We start from the raw sequence: 21,980 nt of genomic DNA, 5'->3' as shown, positions 1-21,980 counted from the left end.
CGAGCAGCGTCGTGCATGGACTGCTTTCCCCGGTATGTATGATGCTGTTGCGGGTCTTAGGTAAGGCATCTGGTCTGTTTCTTATATAACTCTTTTTTTTAATGTTTCTTTACAGGGCTTCCCCTGGCAGTGCCATTCCCGTGCAGCGTTGTGCATGGAGCGCTTTCCCCGGTATGTATGATGCTGTTTGCGGGTCTTAGGTAAGGCATCTGATGTTTTTCTTATCTAACTCTTTTTTTAAATGTTTCTTCACAGGGTTTCCCCGGGCCGTGCTGTTCCCGTGCAGCGTCGTGCATGGACTGCTTCCCCTGGTATGTATGATGCTGTTGCGGGTCTTAGGTAAGGCATCTGGTCTGTTTCTTATCTAACTCTTTTTTTAAATCTTTCTTTACAGGGCTTCCCCTGGCCGTGCCATTCCCGTGCAGCGTCGTGCATGGAGTGCTTTCCCCGGTATGTATGATGCTGTTTGCGGGACTTAGGTAAGGCATCTGGTCTGTTTCTTATCTAACTCTTTTTTTTAATGTTTCTTTACAGGGCTTCCCCGGGCCGTGCCGTTCCCGTGCAGCGTCGTGCATGGAGTGCTTTCCCCGGTATGTATGATGCTGTGTGCGGGTCTTAGGTAAGGCATCTGGTCTGTTTCTTATCTAACTCTTTTTTAAAATGTTTCTTTACAGGGCTTCCCCGGGCCGTGCCGTTCCCGTGCATAGTCATGCATGGACTGCTTTCCCTGGTATGTATGATGCTGTTTGCGGGTCTTAGGTAAGGCATCTGGTCTGTTTCTTATCTAACTCTTTTTTTTATGTTTCTTTACAGGGCTTCCCCGGGCCGTGCCGTTCCCGTGCAGCGTCGTGCATGGACGGCTTTCCCTGGTATGTATGATGCTGTTTGCGGGTCTTAGGTAAGGCATCTGGTCTGTTTCTTATCTAACTCTTTTTTTTATGTTTCTTTACAGGGCTTCCCCGGGCCGTGCCGTTCCCGTGCAGCGTCGTGCATGGAGCTCTTTCCCCGGTATGTATGATGCTGTTTGCGGGTCTTAGGTAAGGCATCTGGTCTGTTTCTTATCTAACTCTTTTTTTAAATGTTTCTTTACATGGTTTCCCCGGCCCGTGCCGTTCCCATGCAGAGTCGTGCATGGACTGCTTTCCCCGGTATGTATGATGCTGTTTGCGGGTCTTAGGTAAGGCATCTGGTCTGTTTCTTATCTAACTCTTTTTTAAAATGTTTCTTTACAGGGCTTCCCCGGGCCGAGCTGTTCCCGAGCAGCGTCGTGCATGGACTGCTTCCCCCGGTATGTATGATGCTGTTGCTGGTCTTAGGTAAGGCATCTGGTCTGTTTCTTATCTAACTCTTTTTTTTAATGTTTCTTTACAGGGCTTCCCCTGGCAGTGCCATTCCCGTGCAGCTTCGTGCATGGAGTGCTTTCCCCGGTATGTATGATGCTGTTTGCGGGTCTTAGGTAAGGCATCTGGTCTGTTTCTTATCTAACTGTTTTTTTTTGTGTTTCTTTACAGGGCTTTCCCGGGCCGTGCCGTTCCCGTGCAGTGTCGTGCATGGAGCGCTTTCCCCGGTATGTATGATGCTGTTTGCGGGTCTTAGGTAAGGCATCTGGTCTGTTTCTTATCTAACTCTTTATTTTTGTGTTTCTTTACAGGGCTTCCCCGGGCCGGGCCGTTCCCGTGCAGCGTCGTGCATGGAGCGCTTTCCCCGGTATGTATGATGCTGTTTGCGGGTCTTAGATAAGGCATCTGGTCTGTTTCTTATCTAACTCTTTTTTTTTATGTTTCTTTACAGGGAATCTCCGGGCTGTGCCGTTCCCGTGCAGCGTCGTGCATGGACTGCTTTCCCCGGTATGTATGATGCTGTTTGCGGGTCTTAGGTAAGGCATCTGGTCTGTTTCTTATCTAACTCTTTTTTTTAATGTTTCTTTACAGGGCTTCCCCGGGCCGTGCCGTTCCCGTGCAGCGTCGTGCATGGACTGATTTCCCCGGTATGTATGATGCTGTTTGCGGGTCTTAGGTAAGGCATCAGGTCTGTTTCTTATCTAACTCTTTTTTTTATGTTTCTTTACAGGGCTTCCACGGGCCGGGCCGTTCCCGTGCAGCGTCGTGCATGGAGTGCTTTCCCCGGTATGTATGATGCTGTTTGCGGGTCTTAGGTAAGGCATCTGGTCTGTTTCTTATCTAACTCTTTTTTTTTCTGGTTCTTTACAGGCTTCCCCGGTCAATGCCGTTCCCGTGCAGCATCGTGCATGGAGCGCTTTCCCCGGTATGTATGATGCTGTTTGCGGGTCTTAGGTAACGCATCTGGTCTGTTTCTTATCTAACTCTTTTTTTTTTTGTTTCTTTACAGGGCTTCCTCTGGCTGTGCCGTTCCCGTGCAGCGTCGTGCATGGAGCGCTTCCCTGGTATGTATGATGCTGTTTGCGGGTCTTAGGTAAGGCAACTGGTCTGTTTCTTATCTAACTCTATTTTTTTATGTTTCTTTACAGGGCTTCCCCTGGCCGTGCCGTTCCTGTGCAGCGTCGTGCATGGAGTGCTTTCCCCGGTATGTATGATGCTGTTTGCTGGTCTTAGGTAAGGCATCTGGTCTGTTTCTTATCTAACTCTTTTTTTTGTGTTTCTTTACAGGGCTTCCCCGGGCCGTGCCGTTCCCGTGCAGCGTCGTGCATGGAGCGCTTTCCCCGGTATGTATGATGCTGTTTTCGGGTCTTAGGTAAGGCATCTGATCTGTTTCTTATCTAACTCTTTATTTTTGTGTTTCTTTACAGGGCTTCCCCGGGCCGTGCCGTTCCCGTGCAGTGTCGTGCATGGAGCGCTTTCCCCGGTATGTATGATGCTGTTTGCGGGTCTTCGGTAAGGCATCTGGTCTGTTTCTTATCTAACTCTTTATTTTCGTGTTTCTTTACAGGGCTTCCCCGGGCCGTGCCGTCCCGTGCAGCGTCGTGCATGGAGCGCTTTCCCCGGTATGTATGATGCTGTTTGCGGGTCTTAGATAAGGCATCTGGTCTGTTTCTTATCTAACTCTTTTTTTTAATGTTTCTTTCCAGGGAATCTCCGGGCTGTGCCGTTCCCGTGCAGCGTCGTGCATGGACTGCTTTCCCCGGTATGTATGATGCTGTTTGCGGGTCTTAGGTAAGGCATCTGGTCTGTTTCTTATCTAACTCTTTTTTTTATTGTTTCTTTACAGGGCTTCCCCGGGCCATGCCGTTCCCGTGCAGCGTCGTGCATGGACTGCTTTCCCCGGTATGTATGATGCTGTTTGCGGGTCTTAGGTAAGGCATCTGGTCTGTTTCTTATCTAACTCTTTTTTTTAATGTTTCTTTACAGGACTTCCACGGGCCGGGCCGTTCCCGTGCAGCGTCGTGCATGGAGTGCTTTCCCCGGTATGTATGATGCTGTTTGCGGGTCTTAGGTAAGGCATCTGGTCTGTTTCTTATCTAACTCTTTTTTTTTCTGCTTCTTTACAGGCTTCCCCGGGCCGTGCCGTTCCCGTGCAGCGTCGTGCATGGAGCGCTTTCCCCGGTATGTATGATGCTGTTTTCGGGTCTTAGGTAAGGCATCTGATCTGTTTCTTATCTAACTCTTTATTTTTATGTTTCTTTACAGGGCTTCCCCAGGCAGTGCCGTTCCCGTGCAGCGTCGTGCATGGAGCGCTTTCCCCGGTATGTATGATGCTGTTTGCGGGTTTTAGGTAAGGCATCTGGTCTGTTTCTTATCTAACTCTATTTTTTTATGTTTCTTTACAGGGCTTCCCCTGGCCGTGCCGTTCCCGTGCAGCGTCGTGCATGGAGCGCTTTCCCCGGCATGTATGATGCTGTTTGCGGGTCTTAGGTAAGGCATCTGATCTGTTTCTTATCTAACTCTTTATTTTCATGTTTCTTTACAGGGCTTCCCCAGGCCGTGCCGTTCCCGTGCAGCGTCGTGCATGGAGCGCTTTCCCCGGTATGTATGATGCTGTTTGCGGGTCTTAGGTAAGGCATCTGGTCTGTATCTTATCTAACTCTTTTTTTTAATGTTTCTTTACAGGGCTTCCCCGGGCCGTGCCGTTCCCGTGCATAGTCGTGCATGGACTGCTTTCCCTGGTGTGTATGATGCTGTTTGCGGGTCTTAGGTAAGGCATCTGGTCTGTTTCTTATCTAACTCTTTTTTTATGTTTCTTTACAGGGCTTCCCCGGGCCGTGCCGTTCCCGTGCAGCGTCGTGCATGGAGCGCTTTCCCCGGTATGTATGATGCTGTTTGCGGGTCTTAGGTAAGGCATCTGGTCTGTTTCTTATCTAACTCTTTTTTTAAATGTTTCTTTACAGGGTTTCCCCGGGCCGTGCTGTTCCCATGCAGCGTCGTGCATGGACTGCTTCCCCCGGTATGTATGATGCTGTTGCGGGTCTTAGGTAAGGCATCTGGTCTGTTTCTTATCTAACTTTTTTAAAATCTTTCTTTACAGGGCTTCCCCTGGCCGTGCCATTCCCGTGCAGCGTCGTGCATGGACTGCTTTCCCCGGTATGTATGATGCTGTTTGCGGGTCTTAGGTAAGGCATCTGGTCTGTTTCTTATCTAACTCTTTTTTTTAATGTTTCTTTACAGGGCTTCCCCGGGCCGTGCCGTTCCCGTGCAGCGTCGTGCATGGAGCGCTTCCCTGGTATGTATGATGCTGTTTGCGGGTCTTAGGTAAGGCATCTGGTCTGTTTCTTATCTAACTCTTTTTTTTAATGTTTCTTTACAGGGCTTCCCCTGGCCGTGCCGTTCCTGTGCAGTGTCGTGCATGGAGTGCTTTCCCCGGTATGTATGATGCTGTGTGCGGGTCTTAGGTAAGGCATCTGGTCTGTTTCTTATCTAACTCTTTTTTTTGTGTTTCTTTACAGGGCTTCCCCGGGCCATGCCGTTCCCGTGCAGCGTCGTGCATGGAGCGCTTTCCCCGGTATGTATGATGCTGTTTGCGGGTCTTAGGTAAGGCATCTGGTCGGTATCTTATCTAACTCTTTTTTTTTATGTTTCTTTGCAGGGCTTCCCCGGCCCGTGCCGTTCCCGTGCAGAGTCGTGCATGGACTGCTTTCCCCGGTATGTATGATGCTGTTTGCGGGTCTTAGGTAAGGCATCTGGTCTGTTTCTTATCTAACTCTTTTTTTAAATGTTTCTTTACAGGGCTTCCCCGGGCCGTGCTGTTCCCGAGCAGCGTCGTGCATGGACTGCTTTCCCCGGTATGTATGATGCTGTTGCGGGTCTTAGGTAAGGCATCTGGTCTGTTTCTTATATAACTCTTTTTTTTAATGTTTCTTTACAGGGCTTCCCCTGGCAGTGCCATTCCCGTGCAGCGTTGTGCATGGAGCGCTTTCCCCGGTATGTATGATGCTGTTTGCGGGTCTTAGGTAAGGCATCTGATGTTTTTCTTATCTAACTCTTTTTTTAAATGTTTCTTCACAGGGTTTCCCCGGGCCGTGCTGTTCCCGTGCAGCGTCGTGCATGGACTGCTTCCCCTGGTATGTATGATGCTGTTGCGGGTCTTAGGTAAGGCATCTGGTCTGTTTCTTATCTAACTCTTTTTTTAAATCTTTCTTTACAGGGCTTCCCCTGGCCGTGCCATTCCCGTGCAGCGTCGTGCATGGAGTGCTTTCCCCGGTATGTATGATGCTGTTTGCGGGACTTAGGTAAGGCATCTGGTCTGTTTCTTATCTAACTCTTTTTTTTAATGTTTCTTTACAGGGCTTCCCCGGGCCGTGCCGTTCCCGTACAGCGTCGTGCATGGAGCGCTTTCCCCGGTATGTATGATGCTGTTTGCGGGTCTTAGGTAAGGCATCTGGTCTGTTTCTTATCTAACTCTTTTTTTTTATGTTTCTTTACAGGGCTTCCCCTGGCCGTGCCGTTCCTGTGCAGCGTCGTGCATGGAGTGCTTTCCCCGGTATGTATGATGCTGTGTGCGGGTCTTAGGTAAGGCATCTGGTCTGTTTCTTATCTAACTCTTTTTTTAAATGTTTCTTTACAGGGCTTCCCCGGGCCGTGCCGTTCCCGTGCATAGTCGTGCATGGACTGCTTTCCCTGGTATGTATGATGCTGTTTGCGGTTCTTAGGTAAGGCATCTGGTCTGTTTCTTATCTAACTCTTTTTTTTATGTTTCTTTACAGGGCTTCCCCGGGCCGTGCCGTTCCCGTGCAGCGTCGTGCATGGACGGCTTTCCCTGGTATGTATGATGCTGTTTGCGGGTCTTAGGTAAGGCATCTGGTCTGTTTCTTATCTAACTCTTTTTTTTATGTTTCTTTACAGGGCTTCCCCGGGCCGTGCCGTTCCCGTGCAGCGTCGTGCATGGAGCTCTTTCCCCGGTATGTATGATGCTGTTTGCGGGTCTTAGGTAAGGCATCTGGTCTGTTTCTTATCTAACTCTTTTTTTAAATGTTTCTTTACATGGTTTCCCCGGCCCGTGCCGTTCCCGTGCAGAGTCGTGCATGGACTGCTTTCCCCGGTATGTATGATGCTGTTTGCGGGTCTTAGGTAAGGCATCTGGTCTGTTTCTTATCTAACTCTTTTTTTTAATGTTTCTTTACAGGGCTTCCCCTGGCAGTGCCATTCCCGTGCAGCTTCGTGCATGGAGTGCTTTCCCCGGTATGTATGATGCTGTTTGCGGGTCTTAGGTAAGGCATCTGGTCTGTTTCTTATCTAACTGTTTTTTTTTGTGTTTCTTTACAGGGCTTTCCCGGGCCGTGCCGTTCCCGTGCAGTGTCGTGCATGGAGCGCTTTCCCCGGTATGTATGATGCTGTTTGCGGGTCTTAGGTAAGGCATCTGGTCTGTTTCTTATCTAACTCTTTATTTTTGTGTTTCTTTACAGGGCTTCCCCGGGCCGGGCCGTTCCCGTGCAGCGTCGTGCATGGAGCGCTTTCCCCGGTATGTATGATGCTGTTTGCGGGTCTTAGATAAGGCATCTGGTCTGTTTCTTATCTAACTCTTTTTTTTAATGGTTCTTTACAGGGCTTCCCCGGGCCGTGCCGTTCCCGTGCAGCGTCGTGCATGGACTGCTTTCCCCAGTATGTATGATGCTGTTTGCGGGTCTTAGGTAAGGCATCTGGTCTGTTTCTTATCTAACTCTTTTTTTTAATGTTTCTTTACAGGGCTTCCCCGGGCCGTGCCGTTCCCGTGCAGCGTCGTGAATGGACTGCTTTCCCCGGTATGTATGATGCTGTTTGCGGGTCTTAGGTAAGGCATCAGGTCTGTTTCTTATCTAACTCTTTTTTTTAATGTTTCTTTACAGGGCTTCCACGGGCCGGGCCGTTCCCGTGCAGCGTCGTGCATGGAGTGCTTTCCCCGGTATGTATGATGCTGTTTGCGGGTCTTAGGTAAGGCATCTGGTCTGTTTCTTATCTAACTCTTTTTTTTTCTGGTTCTTTACAGGCTTCCCCGGTCAATGCCGTTCCCGTTCAGCGTCGTGCATGGAGCGCTTTCCCCGGTATGTATGATGCTGTTTGCGGGTCTTAGGTAACGCATCTGGTCTGTTTCTTATCTAACTCTTTTTTAAAATGTTTCTTTACAGGGCTTCCCCGGGCCGAGCTGTTCCCGAGCAGCGTCGTGCATGGACTGCTTCCCCCGGTATGTATGATGCTGTTGCTGGTCTTAGGTAAGGCATCTGGTCTGTTTCTTATCTAACTCTTTTTTTTAATGTTTCTTTACAGGGCTTCCCCTGGCAGTGCCATTCCCGTGCAGCTTCGTGCATGGAGTGCTTTCCCCGGTATGTATGATGCTGTTTGCGGGTCTTAGGTAAGGCATCTGGTCTGTTTCTTATCTAACTGGTTTTTTTTGTGTTTCTTTACAGGGCTTTCCCGGGCCGTGCCGTTCCCGTGCAGTGTCGTGCATGGAGCGCTTTCCCCGGTATGTATGATGCTGTTTGCGGGTCTTAGGTAAGGCATCTGGTCTGTTTCTTATCTAACTCTTTATTTTTGTGTTTCTTTACAGGGCTTCCCCGGGCCGGGCCGTTCCCGTGCAGCGTCGTGCATGGAGCGCTTTCCCCGGTATGTATGATGCTGTTTGCGGGTCTTAGATAAGGCATCTGGTCTGTTTCTTATCTAACTCTTTTTTTTAATGTTTCTTTACAGGGCTTCCCCGGGCCGTGCCGTTCCCGTGCAGCGTCGTGCATGGACTGCTTTCCCCGGTATGTATGATGCTGTTTGCGGGTCTTAGGTAAGGCATCTGGTCTGTTTCTTATCTAACTCTTTTTTTTAATGTTTCTTTACAGGGCTTCCCCGGGCCGTGCCGTTCCCGTGCAGCGTCGTGCATGGACTGCTTTCCCCGGTATGTATGATGCTGTTTGCGGGTCTTAGGTAAGGCATCAGGTCTGTTTCTTATCTAACTCTTTTTTTTAATGTTTCTTTACAGGGCTTCCACGGGCCGGGCCGTTCCCGTGCAGCGTCGTGCATGGAGTGCTTTCCCCGGTATGTATGATGCTGTTTGCGGGTCTTAGGTAAGGCATCTGGTCTGTTTCTTATCTAACTCTTTTTTTTTCTGGTTCTTTACAGGCTTCCCCGGTCAATGCCGTTCCCGTGCAGCGTCGTGCATGGAGCGCTTTCCCCGGTATGTATGATGCTGTTTGCGGGTCTTAGGTAACGCATCTGGTCTGTTTCTTATCTAACTCTTTTTTTTTTGTTTCTTTACAGGGCTTCCTCTGGCTGTGCCGTTCCCGTGCAGCGTCGTGCATGGAGCGCTTCCCTGGTATGTATGATGCTGTTTGCGGGTCTTAGGTAAGGCATCTGGTCTGTTTCTTATCTAACTCTATTTTTTTATGTTTCTTTACAGGGCTTCCCCTGGCCGTGCCGTTCCTGTGCAGCGTCGTGCATGGAGTGCTTTCCCTGGTATGTATGATGCTGTTTGCGGGTCTTAGGTAAGGCATCTGGTCTGTTTCTTATCTAACTCTTTTTTTTTGTGTTTCTTTACAGGGCTTCCCCGGGCCGTGCCGTTCCCGTGCAGCGTCGTGCATGGAGCGCTTTCCCCGGTATGTATGATGCTGTTTTCGGGTCTTAGGTAAGGCATCTGATCTGTTTCTTATCTAACTCTTTATTTTTGTGTTACTTTACAGGGCTTCCCCGGGCCGTGCCGTTCCCGTGCAGTGTCGTGCATGGAGCGCTTTCCCCGGTATGTATGATGCTGTTTGCGGGTCTTCGGTAAGGCATCTGGTCTGTTTCTTATCTAACTCTTTATTTTCGTGTTTCTTTACAGGGCTTCCCCGGGCCGTGCCGTCCCGTGCAGCGTCGTGCATGGAGCGCTTTCCCCGGTATGTATGATGCTGTTTGCGGGTCTTAGATAAGGCATCTGGTCTGTTTCTTATCTAACTCTTTTTTTTTATGTTTCTTTACAGGGAATCTCCGGGCTGTGCCGTTCCCGTGCAGCGTCGTGCATGGACTGCTTTCCCCGGTATGTATGATGCTGTTTGCGGGTCTTAGGTAAGGCATCTGGTCTGTTTCTTATCTAACTCTTTTTTTTATTGTTTCTTTACAGGGCTTCCCCGGGCCATGCCGTTCCCGTGCAGCGTCGTGCATGGACTGCTTTCCCCGGTATGTATGATGCTGTTTGCGGGTCTTAGGTAAGGCATCTGGTCTGTTTCTTATCTAACTCTTTTTTTTAATGTTTCTTTACAGGACTTCCACGGGCCGGGCCGTTCCCGTGCAGCGTCGTGCATGGAGTGCTTTCCCCGGTATGTATGATGCTGTTTGCGGGTCTTAGGTAAGGCATCTGGTCTGTTTCTTATCTAACTCTTTTTTTTTCTGCTTCTTTACAGGCTTCCCCGGGCCGTGCCGTTCCCGTGCAGCGTCGTGCATGGAGCGCTTTCCCCGGTATGTATGATGCTGTTTTCGGGTCTTAGGTAAGGCATCTTATCTGTTTCTTATCTAACTCTTTATTTTTATGTTTCTTTACAGGGCTTCCCCAGGCAGTGCCGTTCCCGTGCAGCGTCGTGCATGGAGCGCTTTCCCCGGTATGTATGATGCTGTTTGCGGGTTTTAGGTAAGGCATCTGGTCTGTTTCTTATCTAACTCTATTTTTTTATGTTTCTTTACAGGGCTTCCCCTGGCCGTGCCGTTCCCGTGCAGCGTCGTGCATGGAGCGCTTTCCCCGGTATGTATGATGCTGTTTGCGGGTCTTAGGTAAGGCATCTGATCTGTTTCTTATCTAACTCTTTATTTTTATGTTTCTTTACAGGGCTTCCCCAGGCCGTGCCGTTCCCGTGCAGCGTCGTGCATGGAGCGCTTTCCCCGGTATGTATGATGCTGTTTGCGGGTCTTAGGTAAGGCATCTGGTCTGTATCTTATCTAACTCTTTTTTTTAATGTTTCTTTACAGGGCTTCCCCGGGCCGTGCCGTTCCCGTGCATAGTCGTGCATGGACTGCTTTCCCTGGTATGTATGATGCTGTTTGCGGGTCTTAGGTAAGGCATCTGGTCTGTTTCTTATCTAACTCTTTTTTTTATGTTTCTTTACAGGGCTTCCCCGGGTCGTGCCGTTCCCCTGCAGCGTCGTGCATGGAGCGCTTTCCCCGGTATGTATGATGCTGTTTGCGGGTCTTAGGTAAGGCATCTGGTCTGTTTCTTATCTAACTCTTTTTTTAAATGTTTCTTTACAGGGTTTCCCCGGGCCGTGCTGTTCCCGTGCAGCGTCGTGCATGGACTGCTTCCCCCGGTATGTATGATGCTGTTGCGGGTCTTAGGTAAGGCATCTGGTCTGTTTCTTATCTAACTTTTTTAAAATCTTTCTTTACAGGGCTTCCCCTGGCCGTGCCATTCCCGTGCAGCGTCGTGCATGGACTGCTTTCCCCGGTATGTATGATGCTGTTTGCGGGTCTTAGGTAAGGCATCTGGTCTGTTTCTTATCTAACTCTTTTTTTTAATGTTTCTTTACAGGGCTTCCCCGGGCCGTGCCGTTCCCGTGCAGCGTCGTGCATGGAGCGCTTCCCTGGTATGTATGATGCTGTTTGCGGGTCTTAGGTAAGGCATCTGGTCTGTTTCTTATCTAACTCTTTTTTTTAATGTTTCTTTACAGGGCTTCCCCTGGCCGTGCAGTTCCTGTGCAGTGTCGTGCATGGAGTGCTTTCCCCGGTATGTATGATGCTGTGTGCGGGTCTTAGGTAAGGCATCTGGTCTGTTTCTTATCTAACTCTTTTTTTTGTGTTTCTTTACAGGGCTTCCCCCGGCCATGCCGTTCCCGTGCAGCGTCGTGCATGGAGCGCTTTCCCCGGTATGTATGATGCTGTTTGCGGGTCTTAGGTAAGGCATCTGGTCGGTATCTTATCTAACTCTTTTTTTTTATGTTTCTTTGCAGGGCTTCCCCGGCCCGTGCCGTTCCCGTGCAGAGTCGTGCATGGACTGCTTTCCCCGGTATGTATGATGCTGTTTGCGGGTCTTAGGTAAGGCATCTGGTCTGTTTCTTATCTAACTCTTTTTTTAAATGTTTCTTTACAGGGTTTCCCCGGGCTGTGCTGTTCCCGTGCAGTGTCGTGCATGGACTGCTTCCCCCGGTATGTATGATGCTGTTGCGTGTCTTAGGTAAGGCATCTGGTCTGTTTCTTATCTAACTTTTTTAAAATCTTTCTTTACAGGGCTTCCCCTGGCCGTGCCATTCCCGTGCAGCGTCGTGCATGGACTGCTTTCCCCGGTATGTATGATGCTGGTTGCGGGTCTTAGGTAAGGCATCTGGTCTGTTTCTTATCTAACTCTTTTTTTAAATGTTTCTTTACAGGGTTTCCCCGGGCCGTGCTGTTCCCATGCAGCGTCGTGCATGGACTAGGGGTGGGCGGAATTTGCGGAATTAACCTTCGCAAATTATCGCGAGAATGTTTAAAATTATCGCAAACAAGCAGAAATATCGCGAAGATGCAGAAGTTTTTTTCCGGCATGTTCGCGCGATTTTCTGCATGGTTGCGGGTCGCCAACTTACCCATGTGGCTGCTTGCGGGCGCGGCCATCTTGTTTTGAGTTGTTCTCGCGGTGCATGATCGCGAGAAAAAAGACGTGATCGCGCGACGCATGACGTCACTGCGGGCGCGAACTGTCGCGAGACAGCGCAAATGGCTAAAAACAATACAACATCTCATGGAGAACGCGACCGGATCAAGAAAACTTGTCGGCGAACGCAGGGAATCAGGTAAGGCGATCGCGCGCGCGCGAGAATGTATCATTTTACAGCGCGAGCAAGAAACAAATTATCGCCAAGCTGCGGAAACCGGAATTTTTGACATCTTCGCGCTCTCCGCGGAACGCAAAAATGTCAAATTATCGCAATTTCCGCGAACGGAACGAAATTTTTGCCCAGGCCTAGCATGGACTGCTTCCCCCGGTATGTATGATGCTGTTGCGGGTCTTAGGTAAGGCATCTGGTCTGTTTCTTATCTAACTCTTTTTTTTTCTGCTCTTTACAGGGTTCCCCGGGCCGCGCCGTTCCCGTGCAGCGTCGTGCATGGAGCGCTTTCCCCGGTATGTATGATGCTGTTTGCAGGTCTTAGGTACGGCGTCTGGCCTGTTTCTTATCTAACTCTTTTTTTTTTGTTTCTTTACAGGGCTTCCCCTGGCTGTGCCGTTCCCGTGCAGCGTCGTGCATGGAGCGCTTCCCTGGTATGTATGATGCTGTTTGCGGGTCTTAGGTAAGGCATCTGGTCTGTTTCTTATCTAACTCTTTTTTTTTATGTTTCTTTACAGGGCTTCCCCTGGCCGTGCCGTTCCTGTGCAGCGTCGTGCATGGAGTGCTTTCCCCGGTATGTATGATGCTGTTTGCGGGTCTTAGGTAAGGCATCTGGTCTGTTTCTTATCTAACTCTTTTTTTTTGTGTTTCTTTACAGGGCTTCCCCGGGCCGTGCCGTTCCCGTGCAGCGTCGTCCATGGAGCGCTTTCCCCGGTATGTATGATGCTGTTTGCGGGTCTTAGGTAAGGCATCTGATCTGTTTCTTATCTAACTCTTTATCTTTATATTTCTTTACAGGGCTTCCCCAGGCCGTGCCGTTCCCGTGCAGCGTCGTGCATGGAGCGCTTTCCCCGGTATGTATGATGCTGTTTGCGGGTTTTAGGTAAGGCATCTGGTCTGTTTCTTATCTAACTCTTTTTGTTTCTGTTTCTTTACAGGGCTTCCCCGGGCCGTGCCGTTCCCGTACAGCGTCGTGCATGGACTGCTTTCCCCGGTATGTATGATGCTGTTTGCGGGTCTTAGGTAAGGCATCTGGTCTGTTTCTTATCTAACTCTTTTTTTTAATGTTTCTTTACAGGGCTTCCACGGGCCGGGCCGTTCCCGTGCAGCATCGTTCATGGAGTGCTTTCCCCGGTATGTATGATGCTGTTTGCGGGTCTTAGGTAAGGCATCTGGTCTGTTTCTTATCTAACTCTTTATTTTTATGTTTCTTTACAGGGCATCCCCAGGCCGTGCCGTTCCCGTGCAGCGTCGTGCATGGAGCGCTTTTCCCGGTATGTATGATGCTGTTTGCGGGTTTTAGGTAAGGCATCTGGTCTGTTTCTTATCTAACTCTATTTTTTATGTTTCTTTACAGGGCTTCCCCAGGCCGTGCCGTTCCCGTGCAGCGTCGTGCATGGAGCGCTTTCCCCGGTATGTATGATGCTGTTTGCGGGTTTTAGGTAAGGCATCTGGTCTGTTTCTTATCTAACTCTATTTTTTTATGTTTCTTTACAGGGCTTCCCCTGGCCGTGCCGTTCCCGTGCAGCGTCGTGCATGGAGCGCTTTCCCCGGTATGTATGATGCTGTTTGCGGGTCTTAGGTAAGGCATCTGATCTGTTTCTTATCTAACTCTTTATTTTTATGTTTCTTTACAGGGCTTCCCCAGGCCGTGCCGTTCCCGTGCAGCGTCGTGCATGGAGCGCTTTCCCCGGTATGTATGATGCTGTTTGCGGGTCTTAGGTAAGGCATCTGGTCTGTATCTTATCTAACTCTTTTTTTTAATGTTTCTTTACAGGGCTTCCCCGGGCCGTGCCGTTCCCGTGCATAGTCGTGCATGGACTGCTTTCCCTGGTATATATGATGCTGTGTGCGGGTCTTAGGTAAGGCATCTGGTCTGTTTCTTATCTAACTCTTTTTTTTATGTTTCTTTACAGGGCTTCCCCGGGCCGTGCCGTTCCCGTGCAGCGTCGTGCATGGAGCGCTTTCCCCGGTATGTATGATGCTGTTTGCGGGTCTTAGGTAAGGCATCTGGTCTGTTTCTTATCTAACTCTTTATTTTTATGTTTCTTTACAGGGCTTCCACAGGCCGTGCCGTTCCCGTGCAGCGTCGTGCATGGAGCGCTTTCCCCGGTATGTATGATGCTGTTTGCGGGTCTTAGGTAAGGCATCTGGTCTGTATCTTATCTAACGCTTTTTTTAAATGTTTCTTTACAGGGTTTCCCCGGGCCGTGCTGTTCCCGTGCAGCGTCGTGCATGGACTGCTTCCCCCGGTATGTATGATGCTGTTGCGGGTCTTAGGTAAGGCATCTGGTCTGTTTCTTATCTAACTCTTTTTTTTTCTGCTTCTTTACAGGGTTCCCCGGGCCGCGCCGTTCCCGTGCAGCGTCGTGCATGGAGCGCTTTCCCCGGTATGTATGATGCTGTTTGCAGGTCTTAGGTACGGCATCTGGCCTGTTTCTTATCTAACTCTTTTTTTTTTGTTTCTTTACAGGGCTTCCCCTGGCTGTGCCGTTCCCGTGCAGCGTCGTGCATGGAGCGCTTCCCTGGTATGTATGATGCTGTTTGCGGGTCTTAGGTAAGGCATCTGGTCTGTTTCTTATCTAACTCTTTTTTTTTATGTTTCTTTACAGGGCTTCCCCTGGCCGTGCCGTTCCTGTGCAGCGTCGTGCATGGAGTGCTTTCCCCGGTATGTATGATGCTGTTTGCGGGTCTTAGGTAAGGCATCTGGTCTGTTTCTTATCTAACTCTTTTTTTTTGTGTTTCTTTACAGGGCTTCCCCGGGCCGTGCCGTTCCCGTGCAGCGTCGTCCATGGAGCGCTTTCCCCGGTATGTATGATGCTGTTTGCGGGTCTTAGGTAAGGCATCTGATCTGTTTCTTATCTAACTCTTTATCTTTATGTTTCTTTACAGGGCTTCCCCAGGCCGTGCCGTTCCCGTGCAGCGTCGTGCATGGAGCGCTTTCCCCGGTATGTATGATGCTGTTTGCGGGTTTTAGGTAAGGCATCTGGTCTGTTTCTTATCTAACTCTTTTTGTTTCTGTTTCTTTACAGGGCTTCCCCGGGCCGTGCCGTTCCCGTGCAGCGTCGTGCATGGACTGCTTTCCCCGGTATGTATGATGCTGTTTGCGGGTCTTAGGTAAGGCATCTGGTCTGTTTCTTATCTAACTCTTTTTTTTAATGTTTCTTTACAGGTCTTCCACGGGCCGGGCCGTTCCCGTGCAGCGTCGTGCATGGAGTGCTTTCCCCGGTATGTATGATGCTGTTTGCGGGTCTTAGGTAAGGCATCTGGTCTGTTTCTTATCTAACTCTTTTTTTTTCTGCTTCTTTACAGGCTTCCCCGGGCCGTGCCGTTCCCGTGCAGCGTCGTGCATGGAGCGCTTTCCCCGGTATGTATGATGCTGTTTTCGGGTCTTAGGTAAGGCATCTGATCTGTTTCTTATCTAACTCTTTATTTTTATGTTTCTTTACAGGGCTTCCCCAGGCCGTGCCGTTCCCGTGCAGCGTCGTGCATGGAGCGCTTTCCCCGGTATGTATGATGCTGTTTGCGGGTTTTAGGTAAGGCATCTGGTCTGTTTCTTATCTAACTCTATTTTTTTATGTTTCTTTACAGGGCTTCCCCTGGCCGTGCCGTTCCCGTGCAGCGTCGTGCATTGAGCGCTTTCCCCGGTATGTATGATGCTGTTTGCGGGTCTTAGGTAAGGCATCTGATCTGTTTCTTATCTAACTCTTTATTTTTATGTTTCTTTACAGGGCTTCTCCAGGCCGTGCCGTTCCCGTGCAGCGTCGTGCATGGAGCGCTTTCCCCGGTATGTATGATGCTGTTTGCGGGTCTTAGGTAAGGCATCTGGTCTGTATCTTATCTAACTCTTTTTTTTAATGTTTCTTTACAGGGCTTCCCCGGGCCGTGCCGTTCCCGTGCATAGTCGTGCATGGACTGCTTTCCCTGGTATGTATGATGCTGTTTGCGGGTCTTAGGTAAGGCATCTGGTCTGTTTCTTATCTAACTCATTTTTTTTATGTTTCTTTACAGGGCTTCCCCGGGCCGTGCCGTTCCCGTGCAGCGTCGTGCATGGAGCGCTTTCCCCGGTATGTATGATGCTGTTTGCGGGTCTTAGGTAAGGCATCTGGTCTGTTTCTTATCTAACTCTTTTTTTAAATGTTTCTTTACAGGGTTTCCCCGGGCCGTGCTGTTCCCGTGCAGCATCGTGCATGGACTGCTTCCCCCGGTATGTATGATGCTGTTGCGGGTCTTAGGTAAGGCATCTGGTCTGTTTCTTATCTAACTTTTTAAAAATCTTTCTTTACAGGGCTTCCCCTGGCCGTGCCATTCCCGTGCAGCGTCGTGCATGGACTGCTTTCCCCGGTATGTATGATGCTGTTTGCGGGTCTTAGGTAAGGCATCTGGTCTGTTTCTTATCTAACTCTTTTTTTTAATGTTTCTTTACAGGGCTTCCCCGGGCCGTGCCGTTCCCGTGCAGCGTCGTGCATGGAGCGCTTCCCTGGTATGTATGATGCTGTTTGCGGGTCTTAGGTAAGGCATCTGGTCTGTTTCTTATCTAACTCTTTTTTTTAATGTTTCTTTACAGGGCTTCCCCTGGCCGTGCCGTTCCTGTGCAGTGTCGTGCATGGAGTGCTTTCCCCGGTATGTATGATGCTGTGTGCGGGTCTTAGGTAAGGCATCTGGTCTGTTTCTTATCTAACTCTTTTTTTTGTGTTTCTTTACAGGGCTTCCCCGGGCCATGCCGTTCCCGTGCAGCGTCGTGCATGGAGCGCTTTCCCCGGTATGTATGATGCTGTTTGCGGGTCTTAGGTAAGGCATCTGGTCTGTTTCTTATCTAACTCTTTTTTTAAATGTTTCTTTACAGGGTTTCCCCGGGCCGTGCTGTTCCCGTGCAGCGTCGTGCATGGACTGCTTCCCCCGGTATGTATGATGCTGTTGAGGGTCTTAGGTAAGGCATCTGGTCTGTTTCTTATCTAACTTTTTTAAAATCTTTCTTTACAGGGCTTCCCCTGGCCGTGCCATTCCCGTGCAGCGTCGTGCATGGACTGCTTTCCCCGGTATTTATGATGCTGTTTGCGGGTCTTAGGTAAGGCATCTGGTCTGTTTCTTAAATAACTCTTTTTTTTAATGTTTCTTTACAGGGCTTCCCCGGGCCGTGCCGTTCCCGTGCAGCGTCGTGCATGGAGCGCTTCCCTGGTATGTATGATGCTGTTTGCGGGTCTTAGGTAAGGCATCTGGTCTGTTTCTTATCTAACTCTTTTTTTTAATGTTTCTTTACAGGGCTTCCCCTGGCCGTGCCGTTCCTGTGCAGTGTCGTGCATGGAGTGCTTTCCCCGGTATGTATGATGCTGTGTGCGGGTCTTAGGTAAGGCATCTGGTCTGTTTCTTATCTAACTCTTTTTTTTGTGTTTCTTTACAGGGCTTCCCCGGGCCATGCCGTTCCCGTGCAGCGTCGTGCATGGAGCGCTTTCTCCGGTATGTATGATGCTGTTTGCGGGTCTTAGGTAAGGCATCTGGTCGGTATCCTATCTAACTCTTTTTTTTTATGTTTCTTTGCAGGGCTTCCCCGGCCCGTGCCGTTCCCGTGCAGAGTCGTGCATGGACTGCTTTCCCCGGTATGTATGATGCTGTTTGCGGGTCTTAGGTAAGGCATTTGGTCTGTTTCTTATCTAACTCTTTTTTAAAATGTTTCTTTACAGGGCTTCCCCGGGCCGAGCTGTTCCCGAGCAGCGTCGTGCATGGACTGCTTCCCCCGGTATGTATGATGCTGTTGCTGGTCTTAGGTAAGGCATCTGGTCTGTTTCTTATCTAACTCTTTTTTTTAATGTTTCTTTACAGGGCTTCCCCTGGCAGTGCCATTCCCGTGCAGCGTCGTGCATGGAGTGCTTTCCCCGGTATGTATGATGCTGTTTGCGGGTCTTAGGTAAGGCATCTGGTCTGTTTCTTATCTAACTTTTTTAAAATCTTTCTTTACAGGGCTTCCCCTGGCCGTGCCATTCCCGTGCAGCGTCGTGCATGGACTGCTTTCCCCGGTATGTATGATGCTGTTTGCGGGTCTTAGGTAAGGCATCTGGTCTGTTTCTTATCTAACTCTTTTTTTTAATGTTTCTTTACAGGGCTTCCCCGGGCCGTGCCGTTCCCGTGCAGCGTCGTGCATGGAGCGCTTCCCTGGTATGTATGATGCTGTTTGTGGGTCTTAGGTAAGGCATCTGGTCTGTTTCTTATCTAACTCTTTTTTTTTATGTTTCTTTACAGGGCTTCCCCTGGCCGTGCCGTTCCTGTGCAGTGTCGTGCATGGAGTGCTGTCCCCGGTATGTATGATGCTGTGTGCGGGTCTTAGGTAAGGCATCTGGTCTGTTTCTTATCTAACTCTTTTTTTTGTGTTTCTTTACAGGGCTTCCCCGGGCCATGCCGTTCCCGTGCAGCGTCGTGCATGGAGCGCTTTCCCCGGTATGTATGATGCTGTTTGCGGTTCTTAGGTAAGGCATCTGGTCGGTATCTTATCTAACTCTTTTTTTTAATGTTTCTTTGCAGGGCTTCCCCGGCCCGTGCCGTTCCCGTGCAGAGTCGTGCATGGACTGCTTTCCCCGGTATGTATGATGCTGTTTGCGGGTCTTAGGTAAGGCATCTGGTCTGTTTCTTATCTAACTCTTTTTTAAAATGTTTCTTTACAGGGCTTCCCCGGGCCGAGCTGTTCCCGAGCAGCGTCGTGCATGGACTGCTTCCCCCGGTATGTATGATGCTGTTGCTGGTCTTAGGTAAGGCATCTGGTCTGTTTCTTATCTAACTCTTTTTTTTTATGGTTCTTTACAGGGCTTCCCCTGGCAGTGCCATTCCCGTGCAGCGTCGTGCATGGAGTGCTTTCCCCGGTATGTATGATGCTGTTTGCGGGTCTTAGGTAAGGCATCTGGTCTGTTTCTTATCTAACTCTTTTTTTTTGTGTTTCTTTACAGGGCTTGCCCGGGCCGTGCTGTTCCCGTGCAGCGTCGTGCATGGAGCGCTTTCCCCGGTATGTATGATGCTGTTTGCGGGTCTTAGGTAAGGCATCTGGTCTGTTTCTTATCTAACTCTTTTTTTTTTTGTTTCTTTATAGGGCTTCCTCTGGCTGTGCCGTTCCCGTGCAGCGTCGTGCATGGAGCGCTTCCCTGGTATGTATGATGCTGTTTGCGGGGGTTAGGTAAGGCATCTGGTCTGTTTCTTATCTAACTCTATTTTTTTATGTTTCTTTACAGGGCTTCCCCTGGCCGTGCCGTTCCTGTGCAGCGTCGTGCATGGAGTGCTTTCCCCGGTATGTATGATGCTGTTTGCGGGTCTTAGGTAAGGCATCTGGTCTGTTTCTTATCTAACTCTTTTTTTTGTGTTTCTTTACAGGGCTTCCCCGGGCCGTGCCGTTCCCGTGCAGCGTCGTGCATGGAGCGCTTTCCCCGGTATGTATGATGCTGTTTTCGGGTCTTAGGTAAGGCATCTGATCTGTTTCTTATCTAACTCTTTATTTTTATGTTTCTTTACAGGGCTTCCCCAGGCCGTGCCGTTCCGGTGCAGCGTCGTGCATGGAGCGCTTTCCCCGGTATGTATGATGCTGTTTGCGGGTTTTAGGTAAGGCATCTGGTCTGTTTCTTATCTAACTCTTTTTTTTTATGTTTCTTTGCAGGGCTTCCCCGGCCCGTGCCGTTCCCGTGCAGAGTCGTGCATGGACTGCTTTCCCCGGTATGTATGATGCTGTTTGCGGGTCTTAGGTAAGGCATCTGGTCTGTTTCTTATCTAACTCTTTTTTAAAATGTTTCTTTACAGGGCTTCCCCGGGCCGAGCTGTTCCCGAGCAGCGTCGTGCATGGACTGCTTCCCCCGGTATGTATGATGCTGTTGCTGGTCTTAGGTAAGGCATCTGGTCTGTTTCTTATCTAACTCTTTTTTTTAATGTTTCTTTACAGGGCTTCCCCTGGCAGTGCCATTCCCGTGCAGCGTCGTGCATGGAGTGCTTTCCCCGGTATGTATGATGCTGTTTGCGGGTCTTAGGTAAGGCATCTGGTCTGTTTCTTATCTAACTTTTTTAAAATCTTTCTTTACAGGGCTTCCCCTGGCCGTGCCATTCCCGTGCAGCGTCGTGCATGGACTGCTTTCCCCGGTATGTATGATGCTGTTTGCGGGTCTTAGGTAAGGCATCTGGTCTGTTTCTTATCTAACTCTTTTTTTTAATGTTTCTTTACAGGGCTTCCCCGGGCCGTGCCGTTCCCGTGCAGCGTCGTGCATGGAGCGCTTCCCTGGTATGTATGATGCTGTTTGCGGGTCTTAGGTAAGGCATCTGGTCTGTTTCTTATCTAACTCTTTTTTTTTTATGTTTCTTTACAGGGCTTCCCCTGGCCGTGCCGTTCCTGTGCAGTGTCGTGCATGGAGTGCTGTCCCCGGTATGTATGATGCTGTGTGCGGGTCTTAGGTAAGGCATCTGGTCTGTTTCTTATCTAACTCTTTTTTTTGTGTTTCTTTACAGGGCTTCCCCGGGCCATGCCGTTCCCGTGCAGCGTCGTGCATGGAGCGCTTTCCCCGGTATGTATGATGCTGTTTGCGGTTCTTAGGTAAGGCATCTGGTCGGTATCTTATCTAACTCTTTTTTTTAATGTTTCTTTGCAGGGCTTCCCCGGCCCGTGCCGTTCCCGTGCAGAGTCGTGCATGGACTGCTTTCCCCGGTATGTATGATGCTGTTTGCGGGTCTTAGGTAAGGCATCTGGTCTGTTTCTTATCTAACTCTTTTTTAAAATGTTTCTTTACAGGGCTTCCCCGGGCCGAGCTGTTCCCGAGCAGCGTCGTGCATGGACTGCTTCCCCCGGTATGTATGATGCTGTTGCTGGTCTTAGGTAAGGCATCTGGTCTGTTTCTTATCTAACTCTTTTTTTTTATGGTTCTTTACAGGGCTTCCCCTGGCAGTGCCATTCCCGTGCAGCGTCGTGCATGGAGTGCTTTCCCCGGTATGTATGATGCTGTTTGCGGGTCTTAGGTAAGGCATCTGGTCTGTTTCTTATCTAACTCTTTTTTTTTGTGTTTCTTTACAGGGCTTCCCCGGGCCGTGCTGTTCCCGTGCAGCGTCGTGCATGGAGCGCCTTCCCCGGTATGTATGATGCTGTTTGCGGGTCTTAGGTAAGGCATCTGGTCTGTTTCTTATCTAACTCTTTTTTTTTTTGTTTCTTTATAGGGCTTCCTCTGGCTGTGCCGTTCCCGTGCAGCGTCGTGCATGGAGCGCTTCCCTGGTATGTATGATGCTGTTTGCGGGGGTTAGGTAAGGCATCTGGTCTGTTTCTTATCTAACTCTATTTTTTTATGTTTCTTTACAGGGCTTCCCCTGGCCGTGCCGTTCCTGTGCAGCGTCGTGCATGGAGTGCTTTCCCCGGTATGTATGATGCTGTTTGCGGGTCTTAGGTAAGGCATCTGGTCTGTTTCTTATCTAACTCTTTTTTTTGTGTTTCTTTACAGGGCTTCCCCGGGCCGTGCCGTTCCCGTGCAGCGTCGTGCATGGAGCGCTTTCGCCGGTATGTATGATGATGTTTTCGGGTCTTAGGTAAGGCATCTGATCTGTTTCTTATCTAACTCTTTATTTTTATGTTTCTTTACAGGGCTTCCCCAGGCCGTGCCGTTCCCGTGCAGCGTCGTGCATGGAGCGCTTTCCCCGGTATGTATGATGCTGTTTGCGGGATTTAGGTAAGGCATCTGGTCTGTTTCTTATCTATCTCTTTTTGTTTCTGTTTCTTTACAGGGCTTCCCCGGGCCGTGCCGTTCCCGTGCAGTGTCGTGCATGGAGCGCTTACCCCGGTGTGTATGATGCTGTTTGCGGGTCTTAGGTAAGGCATCTGGTCTGTTTCTTATCTAACTCT

The sequence above is a fragment of the Triturus cristatus genome, chromosome 1_1, assembly GCF_964204655.1.
Source record: "Triturus cristatus chromosome 1_1, aTriCri1.1, whole genome shotgun sequence".
NCBI lineage: Eukaryota > Metazoa > Chordata > Amphibia > Caudata > Salamandridae > Triturus > Triturus cristatus.
Note: the sequence above shows the minus strand (reverse complement) of the source record.